The sequence below is a fragment of the Gavialis gangeticus genome, unplaced genomic scaffold, assembly GCF_001723915.1.
Source record: "Gavialis gangeticus isolate Ggan-Ray unplaced genomic scaffold, GavGan_comp1, whole genome shotgun sequence".
NCBI classification, from domain to species: domain Eukaryota; kingdom Metazoa; phylum Chordata; order Crocodylia; family Gavialidae; genus Gavialis; species Gavialis gangeticus.
In genome coordinates, this window is record NW_017729027.1 from 22,837,308 (window position 1) to 22,848,094 (window position 10,787).

At 39.3% G+C, this 10,787-nt stretch overlaps 1 protein-coding gene across 4 annotated transcripts in view; it reads right to left on the reverse strand.

The window, feature by feature from the left end:
- The window catches only part of ADGRB3 (adhesion G protein-coupled receptor B3), a 941,101-nt gene that overhangs the window by 713,611 nt on the left and 216,703 nt on the right, over nucleotides 1-10,787 (reverse strand). The window lies entirely within an intron of this gene.

Here is a 10,787-nt window from a genome sequence, read left to right on the forward strand (position 1 = left end):
GTCTTAGAGGCAAAAGAGGGAGAAAAAAGGATGGAAGAAAAAGAGGGTGTTGCTGCCTCATGGGAAAGGGGAACAAGAGTCTTACCTGGATTTTTACACCCTTGGCTCTAAGAAGTGTATTTTAGAGCGTCTATGCTGACACAGACATATAGGTGGCTTGAATAAACCTCTGAAAACAGGGTACTAGTACAGAACTCAGATTTATGTGATTCCAGCAGGGTGATCTGAATAAAGCACTCTTCTTTGGAATACCAGAATGACCCTTTACTTACTCATTGTATTCCAGATTACAAGAGAAGACACTGACAAAATGATTTACATTGCCATAGGAGCATTCTACTGAATCATTTATACATACTGGGTACATCTACATGTGCACTTTATTGTGGAGCTGACTAATTAGCTTCACCGTAAAGCATCACTGCCTACATGTGAGCTGGTATTAGCAAATTAATTAATTGCCCGCAACAGTGCTATTTTACAGTGGAGTAATTAAGTGCAATGAAACACTTGTGTAGATGGGTACAGGGGCTGGCTGGGGCATGAGGGTGCTACACTGTGGGAGATGCCTGCCAGACAGCTCTGCACTTTAATACTCTTGTGTCCCTGTTTGATGCTGCCACTCAGAGCCTGGGGCTGATACCCCTAAGCCTGTCACCAGCCTGGGGCTGTTCCCCTCCAGTTCCAAATGCTGCTATTTCAGGTGCATGTGTAGACACTGCACCGAGGAGCAGTTAACTCTGGCATGAACTACACTGGAGTTTATCCTGTCACATTAACAGCATATGTAGATGCACCATCTATTCACCACTACAAGTATATTTTACTGTGACACTGATATGCTATTTTATTTTGTCTGTCTCCTTCAACTTAATGTAGATCATGTTAACTATATGCTGTGTTAATAACTGAAAACTGAGACATAGGGTGCATCCCCATGAGCACACGTGCGTTTCCTCGGAGACAAGTAGCAACAGCAAAAGTATGCTACTATGTGCTGCACAACTATGTGCTGCAGCTATTTGTATCTGGGGAATGGCCCTGCACATGTGCTCTGGCATGCAGCAAATTGATCCAGGTTGGGTAGGGGAGGCTAAGGCCAGCACCTTGGCTGGCTCCAGCAGCCTTACCTGGGGTCCTGGGGGACTTCTGGGCTGGCAGCTAGAACATGGCTCTGCAGCTACATGCATTGCCTTGCTTTTTTTAAAGCGTTTTTTTAGATACTGAGATTTCCCAGTATTTAATTTTGGCTTCACTCTGCAAATATGAGGTGTGGAGAATCTTTTCATGTGTGCCATGCACATTTTACAGTGCCTCAAAAGACTATGAGGTGCTTCAAAGTGCATGGTTCCACTTGTCTGGGCGTGCCCATAGTGATGCATTTAATCTAGTTTTTACTTGAAAATTTGTCCAAGCATTTATTATATGGATTTAGGAAAATTGGAAGTACTTGAAAATGGTAATGAACTTAGGAGAAACAATACATGTCTCCAGCCCTGTGGAACAACCTGATGCATGTGCTTACACAAACACATGACAATACAGCCTTATCAAATGGACTGCTGTTAAGGATGATAGCCAGTGAGCTGCCATGACAAAAAGGCAAAAAAAAAAAAAATGAAGAGGTGGGAGGATTGAAGAGAGAGGAAGGTGAAAGATATTGTAGTGGGAGAATTCTTACCCTTCAACCAGTTTAAAAAGCAGTTCAGCATTCTTGCTGTGCACAGTTGAGATCACTCATTTCAATCCCTTCCCAGGAAGTGGAAAGGAAAGGAAAGGCCTAGTTGGACAGTGAGTAAAGAAAAGGACTCTGAACTCTGCTGCTATTTGTGTGTGTGTGTGTGTGTGTGTGTGTGTGTGTATGTGTGTGCGCGCGCACGCGCATGTATGCAGGAATGTGTATTGTGCCCTCTCTTTCCTGATGACTGACAGTGGGATAAAAAGATACTGAACTAATTTATAGGCCAACACAAATAACAAGAGGCTGAGGCTGGAGGAAGGTGATTTAAAGGTATATTCATAATTTAATTTTTAAAATACTAGATACTGATACAGTATTCATGAGCAATTTAGCACAGGCTCACTATTGATCTAAGTTGTGTGAGCTTCATTGGTCATCTAGAATACTCCCATGCTTTGGCACACAGCCTCTTTCTTTCAGCCTTGGTCCATACGTGCTGGGAAATGAGGGGGTTGGGAGGGTTGTCATCAGGCCAGGTTCCCCAAGCCAGGAAAACATTAGGAAGAAGACTTAGCAGACTTCATTAAAGTTTTGCTGTATTGCACTGATGCAATGTAGAAACAATTGGGCCTCTAGCTAGCCCATAAGATGTGTGGCCTAAGCCCAGTTTTTCACTGTATAATATTTTTAATTTTTTTCCGTTTTGCAGTATTTCTGCATATCTTATAAATCTAGTGTATAGTGGATCTAATGAAGCTACTTCTAGAATAGGAGGATATCTACTTTTTCCTTTGAACTGTATATACTGTGAGTGGGCACACTTCACATTTAGTGAAGTGTTAGGATTGGCAGCAGAGATAAAAAAAAAAACAAGGGAATGTTAAAAGAGAGAGAGAGAAACCATAAGTTGTTACTAGTCCACAAAATCCTCTGCTTTAATTTTCACTCTTACACTTTCTGTTTTATGCTTTATTATGCCATCCATCTTACTTAGGTTGAAAAAAAGATTACATTTTCTTTCATATGTCTAAGAGTGGCTTCATATATTTATTTTTTATCATCTTATTTATTTAAAATTTTCCTTGTTTCATCATATGCTCCACCATATGTCAGTAAGTTCCAACTGTGCCTCTTGGGTGTGATATGTTGATGGAGGCTTCTGGCATCTACATTATGGGAATCTTTGATACAACTGCCTACGGAGATGTATGTGATTCTTGCAGTTTATATTTACAAAAAAACACTTTGCATCAGTCTGTGATCCAGATCTTTACTCTCTGTATGAACATCTGATGATGATGTGATATATTCACACCATCATATTTAATCTCTAAGAACTGCGAAAAAGACTTTAAGCTGTGTGAACAGCCTATGCTGTGGATGGGGCCAATAGGTACACAAAGATAATTGCCCATTAAGATATTTTTAAATGTTCTTCATGTGGAGGTGCATTCAGAATATGCAAAGATACCACCAGCAAGCTTGCAAATCTACTTTGATGCAGGGCATTACCTGGTTGGTTTTCATATGGAGATTCATGTTTGGCATATGCTAGGAACTGGGTTTTCCAAATAATAACAGAGAGAAGCCAATTGTGTTTAAGTGTCTGCTTTGAAGTTATGTGACTGTATTTGCTAAAGGTTAGACTGACCAGTCACTAAACAAAATCTTTGTGTGTGCTGGCGTGGGGGAAAGGAAATTTTGGAAAAGTAAATGTAGAGGCAACATTTCTTGAATGCCCTATGTTACACGCTTTAGTGGGTTTAGTATCTATTTTTATCTTCATATTTTTCAAAATTATTTTTACATGGGCAGGAAGGAGCAGCTTGATTCCCCCCCAATATAGTCTTTAATCTTCTATTATTACTATTGTTTGCCTGGTATGCTGAATGAGTAGGACCAGAGTGGATGACGAATAAAAATGAGTCAATTGACATTTCTGAAAGAAAGTTGTGACATCCGGAAAAAAGTGTGCATGAAGTACCATTATGTGAAATGTGAAGGCAATTGGTGTCAAAGTTGCAATTTACCACTAGGATATGTTCTGCTGGTCATAATATGATGACTGTAATGAAAGAGGAAGAGAGTCCTCTTTGCTTCTACAAATTCTGCTGAGCAGTATTGTAGGGAATTCTTATACTGCAGTCTGTCAGCTTCTGTCTCATATTTTCACCAAAGTTCATAATTCATTTTTTCCTGCTTCTTTCACAGAAACTTATCATGGAACTATGATGATGTGAGAGAGGTGAGAGAGGCCTTACAGTGGGAATAGGTAGGAATTTAGATGTCAGTGTTTCTAGAAAGGGGGAAACCTCCAACAGAGACTCGTGAAATCTATCAGTTGGGGGGAAAAAAGCCATGTATGGCAAGAAAAGATTTAAGATTTATACGGAAAGGGAGAACTTGTTCTGGGCTCTATGCAGCTCAACTCTTCATGAACAATGGCTGCCTCCTACTACTCTCCTCCCCACCTAACCCCATCCTTCCTGAGATGAGGGGGGATATCAGTATAAGGAAGATTTGGGGAGAAGGATATGCTGGATTCCTCCCAAGCACAGCGCAATCAAGCTGCAGCTTCCTCTACACCACTTGGGGAACTCTGAACTGGGAAATATAAGAGGCACTACCTAACACCTGGACTTCTCCCATGCTCAGAAGTCCAGCCACTGCTACTTTCCCAGCCTTCTCCAGACTGGGAGTGACCCTGGAGAAGGCATTGGGAGCAGGGCAGAGAGGGATGTCTGTAGGCTTGAGCACCTTATGCTCCCTCTCTCAGGAAGATTTCCACTTCTGCACATTTCCCAGAAGTTTGAAGCAGTAGAAAAGAATGCCTGTCTGTGGGCTCAGGCTTTGTTTATCTTATGAAAATCCAAGTTGCCTACTTTTAAAGAGATGTGGTTAAAAAAAAGTGTATGTGTGTACATGCATGCACGTGCGCGCGCGCGCACACACACACACACACACACACACAGAGGAAATTCCAGTTCTAGTTCAGTTTAACAGTCAAGTTACTCAATTACTTCTTGTATGGAACAATAGTTTTGAAACTGCAGATCATATTATTGTTTTTTTAGCCGAGTGGCAGAGCACACATAATTGTATGTTTAGGGTTTCCCTTTGCATTTCCTTTTTACATTTCAACATTTTGGCACCAATTGTGAATAGTTCTGTGAGTTTTGTTAATCTAACAATAAAGACAGAAATCTCAATTTTTCTTAAAGCTAAACTTTGCTGGAGATACAAAAATAATGAACTAGAGGATATTCTTATTGAAATAATTAACTATAGATAGAGACAAGATTTTAAATATCAAAAAGGAAAAAAAAACTTCTCAAAGTGACTACATTTTTTTAGTGGTTGAAACATGAAGATCTGAAATAATGGTCACGTCCAGACAAGCACAGCCGTGCAGTTCGTGGCACCGCAAACACACCTGTGGCACCACATACCGCACATTCAGGTGTTCTCCCCGCTGCAAGGGAGCACTGTCCATGCATTTTTCGCTCTCCTTTTTTTCCCACAGTTCTTTTTGTCCCAGGAGAACAATGTGTGCTTTGGATATCCAGGAGTCAAAAAACCCTGCAGAAAACAAAAGTGAAGCACTGCACGCACAAGCAACATGTGCCGCTCAAAAGCAGAGCTGGGCTGCCCGGGGCCATGTTGCAGCTGCTGGCCAGGTTCTACATGGCAGAATTACCACTCCTGCAGCCCTGGGAGGCCCCCAGGTAAGGCTGCTGGGGCCAGCACAGTGCTAGCTCCAGCCTCCCCTACCTCACCTGGGATAACTTGCCACTCACCAAAGGATGCGTGGCACAGGTGTTTTCCAGCGACAAATAGCAGCAGCGCAAGGTGCTCCCCAGGAAACCAAACATCCATGCTCGTGTGGACGTGGCCAGTGAATCTGGACATCAGAACACCTCTATACTCATTAGGTTAATTGCAACATTGGGTGTTTAACTCTTATTTTGACTGGAAGTGCATTTCAGTTAAATGAATTAATTTGTTTACTTTAAGTCACTTTTCATACATAGTTTTACTTTGATAATTTATTCTTCAGATGGCAATAAAGAACAAGGTCTTTTCACCCCTCACTGATATGATTTTAGTCTTGGAAATGTCAAAAATAATGTTTGCTAATGGTGACTACTAACTGATGCTGATGACGATAATGCATCCAATTCATAACAAATCAAGTCTCTTATTTTATATATAAGCCTCATCTACCACCATTCTTTTTCAAGGACAATGTTCAAGTTCTTTTAAACACAGCTGTTTCCACAATCTATAGCTCAGACACCACTATATTGATTATTTCTTGTTCTTTGGTAAGGTATAATTTTTATCCTGCTTATTCTATAACTGAGTTTAATACAACTTTGTGTATTCCAATCTATTAAAAGATTAACTAAGAGCTTTAATCCTGATAAAAAACAATCTTGCTTCATTTTTCACTTACAATAAATCCCAATTCACTTACAATAAATTCAAAAACCTGTTTTCCTTTCCCACCACCATGACACTTCAGAATGCAGTAGGTAAAACCGGTTGATAGAAAGGTAGCTGGAAAAAGTCACCCACAAATTGTGCCCCCCCCACAGTCTTGGGAAGCACCAGTCATTCATGAAGGGAGGTGTCTGTGTCCCTGCACAGACTCTGCCATGAAGCACCCCATGATATACGCACAGCCCTGACACTGCGCCCAGGAGAACCCCCATGAGTGGGTGCAGACCCATGCAGTCTGATGGGGTTGCCAGGCATGGACAATCATTCTTGTCTGTTTGCAGCTGACAGATGCTTGTGGCAGGGTGAGAGAGGAATGCTTGCCCTTGCCTGGCAGCCAGTCAGGGGTGGCCCAGCTGCTCAGCTGCACTTGCAGTCTTCGGCAGCCAAAGGGAGCCCACTGGGAGGTGTGCAGGAGTGCCCCCAGCCTGCTGGCTTTGACCCGTGCAGACAGACTGCATGCCCCCCAAAGGGGCAAAGGTGTGTTCTGTTCACTACCAGTCTAACCTATGCCACTTACAAAAACCTACATAACTTAGGTCAGTTCTGCCTCAGGATTTTTGAATGTCTGTACTTAGCCTTGACCACAACTTCTCTATCAGAATAATCATTTATAAGCATCTGTAAAAAAAAAAAAAAAATTCAAGAGCAGGAGAAGAGAGAGCAAACCTGAGAGGGATGTTAATTGCAGGGGTTAATGTATTACTAGAAGGCATTCAGACACTAAGTTGATGAGCATGCTGTAAGAACTGATATAGAATAAAATGAGAAAACTAATAGCTGAATAAAATTTCAAACCTTGATTTTTTTTAATTAAAAGTAGTCTTATACAAAGCTGAGAAGTTCCTTAAACTTTAGAGGTTTCTCTGAAAATGTCGTTTTAAAACTATGAACTCTTCCTTTTCTGTAAATTTCTCTTCAGCTGGTATATACACAAATTGATGGCATGAGTCGTGTTGTCTGTGTCTGGCAGTAGGAGCCTAAAAACCTTCTAAAAATATCCCATAACTAGTCTTTCCACCTTATCACCATTTTAGATTATTTCAAGAGCAAGAGGTGCCTGTTATGGATTTTTTCCTGTTCTCTGTTCTTCTCAACAAAATTGCAAAGGAAGAACTGTTTGACAAACTTGCCTGACTCCTGAAAAGTCAGCATTCTGGGGAATGGACACTCTTCTTATTAACTGTCTGTATTAAGTCTAGTTCTGACCCTTGACAGAAGTACCTAAATACATACTATAATAAATAATAATACAAGTAAATAGCAATGGCTAATGAAAAAACCCATCAGTATACCAAAAGTACCATCATTGTCATGAAAATATACTAATGTAACTAGAACTCATCAGAAAAGTTTTCCCTCAACCCTCCAGGCAATTGTTATTTTGAGGTTTTGGGGTAAAAAACTTACCAAATTCAGATATTTAATCTGAAAACCCCAACACCAACTGCCAAGTGAGGAGCTGTTCTGCTCTAAAGGCTGGACTGCCTTGCTAGACTCCATCTCCCTTGAGCCACAGTTACCTTAACTGCATGCAGAGTTGTTGTGGAGAGGAGGAAGTACATAAGAAGTTCATGGGCACTGTCTGTACTGGAATATGCTGTCCAGCTGGGGAGTCTGGTCCATATAGGAGAATGAGTACATAATACAAAAAGTCTACATTTCCACTTCTAATGTAGGAAGGTATTTTCTCCCTGACGTCTAGAACGAGGTGAGAGGCAGTACTGTTGAAAGCCTTTGGGTAAACATAAAAAGTAGAAAAAACAGGGGTGACAGCATGGTATGTGTCAACTATGGAGCACTGAAAAAGGAAGAGGACGTGATGACATTTTTGCACATAGTGGGAGCATCCAAAGGATCTAGCTGTAATTGTTTGTTTCGGAGATGAAGGCATCTACTAAGCAGGCACATACTTTAGATGCAAGTCTGACTAATAATGATAGACTGGTTGAGAATCTGAAGGTGAAAGGCAATTTTAATAAAACTGATGACAAAATGATAAAGTGACTGATTGTAAGGAAAGGAAGGTAGGAGCGCAGCAGAATAACCAGAATGATTTTGAAAAAAGCAGGTTTCAAAATTCAGAAAGCTTACACATAGGATTTGATAGGACATAATTCTATGGGAAAAAAGGAAGGCAAGTGACCAGCAATATTAAAATATAAAAAAGAAACCATATTAAATATCTTGAAACAGAGGAAAGATAGAAAGTATAGAGAGAGTAATATAACTGCATTAAAGACCTTTAATAACCTTAAAATGAAATTTAAAAAAGAAAATGGAAAAATGGTCACAGATCAGATTAGGAATAAGAGAATGACACAAGCTTCTGGATATGCCACACATTTCTACAAATACTTCTAGTCTCTTTAAGTACATTAGTTCTAAAAGAAATACAAAGAAAGGTTTAGAGCCATTGGTTAATGGGGAACGTGAACAAATAGCAGATGGCACAGAGAAGATATGCATGTTCAAACTCTTTTGGCTTCAGTCTTTACAAAAAAGATGAATTGTGACCATATGCTTAACACAATTTAAATTAACAACAAGCAGGTAGGAACACATGCAGAATGGGGAAAGATCTGGTTAAGGAATAGTTGGATGTATCTGAGTTGCAAAGCCTGATGAAATTCACCCTTGAGCATCTAAGAAACTAGCTGAAGTAATCTCTGAGCTATTTTGGAAACTGAAAAGTTTGAAAACTGATGGAGAATAGGGGAGATTGCAGAGGACTGGAGAAAACCCAACAGTACCCATGTTTAAAAAAGGGAGAAAAAATGGAAAACCTGAGGAAGAAATTCAATAAAGACAAGTATAAAATATTAAACTTATGAAAGAAAAATCAAATGCAAAGTAGAGAATAACTGCCCAGCCAGCAGTACTAAAGAGAAGGAACTGGAAACCACAAAAAATGTGAATCAAGAGTTAGCCCTTCATATAATCTTATACTTTCTTCTGCCTATTATTCCTATCAAGCACCTTTCAATCTGTTTGGAGAAAGGAATGAATGAGCATACACTGATAGGATGCAGAATAATTAACCTATAAATCTTTACACTCTGTTAAAAGAAAAACCTAAAAAAGCATATAGGTAAATATCTTAAGAGCTATTTACAGGAATCCTTGCTGAATGCTGCATCTGCCATGATGTGTTTATGAATAACCCAAACTATTTTTCTCAGTAAGAATTAGGTACCACTAAGATTTTTTTTTGTTTGAAGAATATCTGTTGTTTTCTTTTAAACTCCATATGCAATTAGTTTTCTCAAAATAGACTTGAAAAGTCACAATAATTTATTTTCAGTGGATCCAAATACCACAAATTTTTAAATTAGGAAAGTCTTAACAAACATGCTGGAAATTTCAAGACACAGACTAAATAGTCAGTGCAGTTTCTATTCGGAAGAATTCCATGTGTTCAAAATTACCTTCTAAATTAGAAGAAATTTTTGTTCACTTCAGAAGATTAGCATTAAAGTTATTATTTCAGCTTTGTGTGGGAGAACATGATGCAAAGGTTAGATAAGTAAAAGGGACTTGTAACTCACTGACACTCAAGGCTTAGGAAAATTGCTACAAATATAAACCTTAGAAATTAAATTAATGCTGTGTTAAGATATGAAGAATCCATAAGATGTTTTTTGGTAAATATTGAGATCACAAGAGAACTGAAAATCTAGTCCAAGGTTTTCAATCAAATATCATATTAATAAAATATGCTTTAAAATATCATATTAATCCAAGTTAATCAGTTATGCTATTCTTCTTACTGTGGTGTTACTTGACCTAAAATATCTGAACTGTCCTATTGATATATAACTAAACTGCTTTCTTTTTAAACACGTAGCTTTAGGATCATCAAGCATCAGGCTTTTTCAGACTAAATAAATAAATAACTTCAAGAAGCACAGAACCAGGAGACCACTACTGAGGAACTTGCAACACAGGAAGTGATGAGGATGTAGGAAGCGCTATGTTATATTGGACCAATGGTGCTTGTAAATCTGATGTTCTTTGTTCAATAGTTGCTGCTATCAGAGATGGCTTTAAAAGACAGCGTAAACCACCACCATCCCTTTACCTGGCCCAATGCTTCTTGACTTCATACCTTCACCATTAACGTTTGCACTTAGGTTAAAAATAGAATTGTGAAAGAGAGCAGTTTTTGAATATACAACATAATGTTCTCCATTAATGATAATCAGAAGTGGCTGATGACAGCTAGAATCCTAAATATCTCCCCAATAAAAAAAGGAATCATGTTTTCAAAAATTATGAATTGTAAACTTACCCTGTAAATAGCACTACCTCTCCAGCCTTCTCTCAACCTACACAATTATCTCCTCTTCTCCCACTCCCAAGATCCTTATTTTCTGACACCTTATGGATTTCTAAATGGAAGCCACCATTTTCTGCAGACTCTTGTGCTCTCTGCCTTTTGGGTGGTGATATGGAAACCCTCAGGTTAGGGACAGTTGTTTATTTGTAGTGCTACAAATTGCCTCAGCACTTAGTAGCATTACAGAAATGTAGCATTGTGGGGGCACAGAGGTTTTCCAGCCTTTTGGTTGGAGTGCTATAAAGTCACATCAAAGGCATGCTTTCC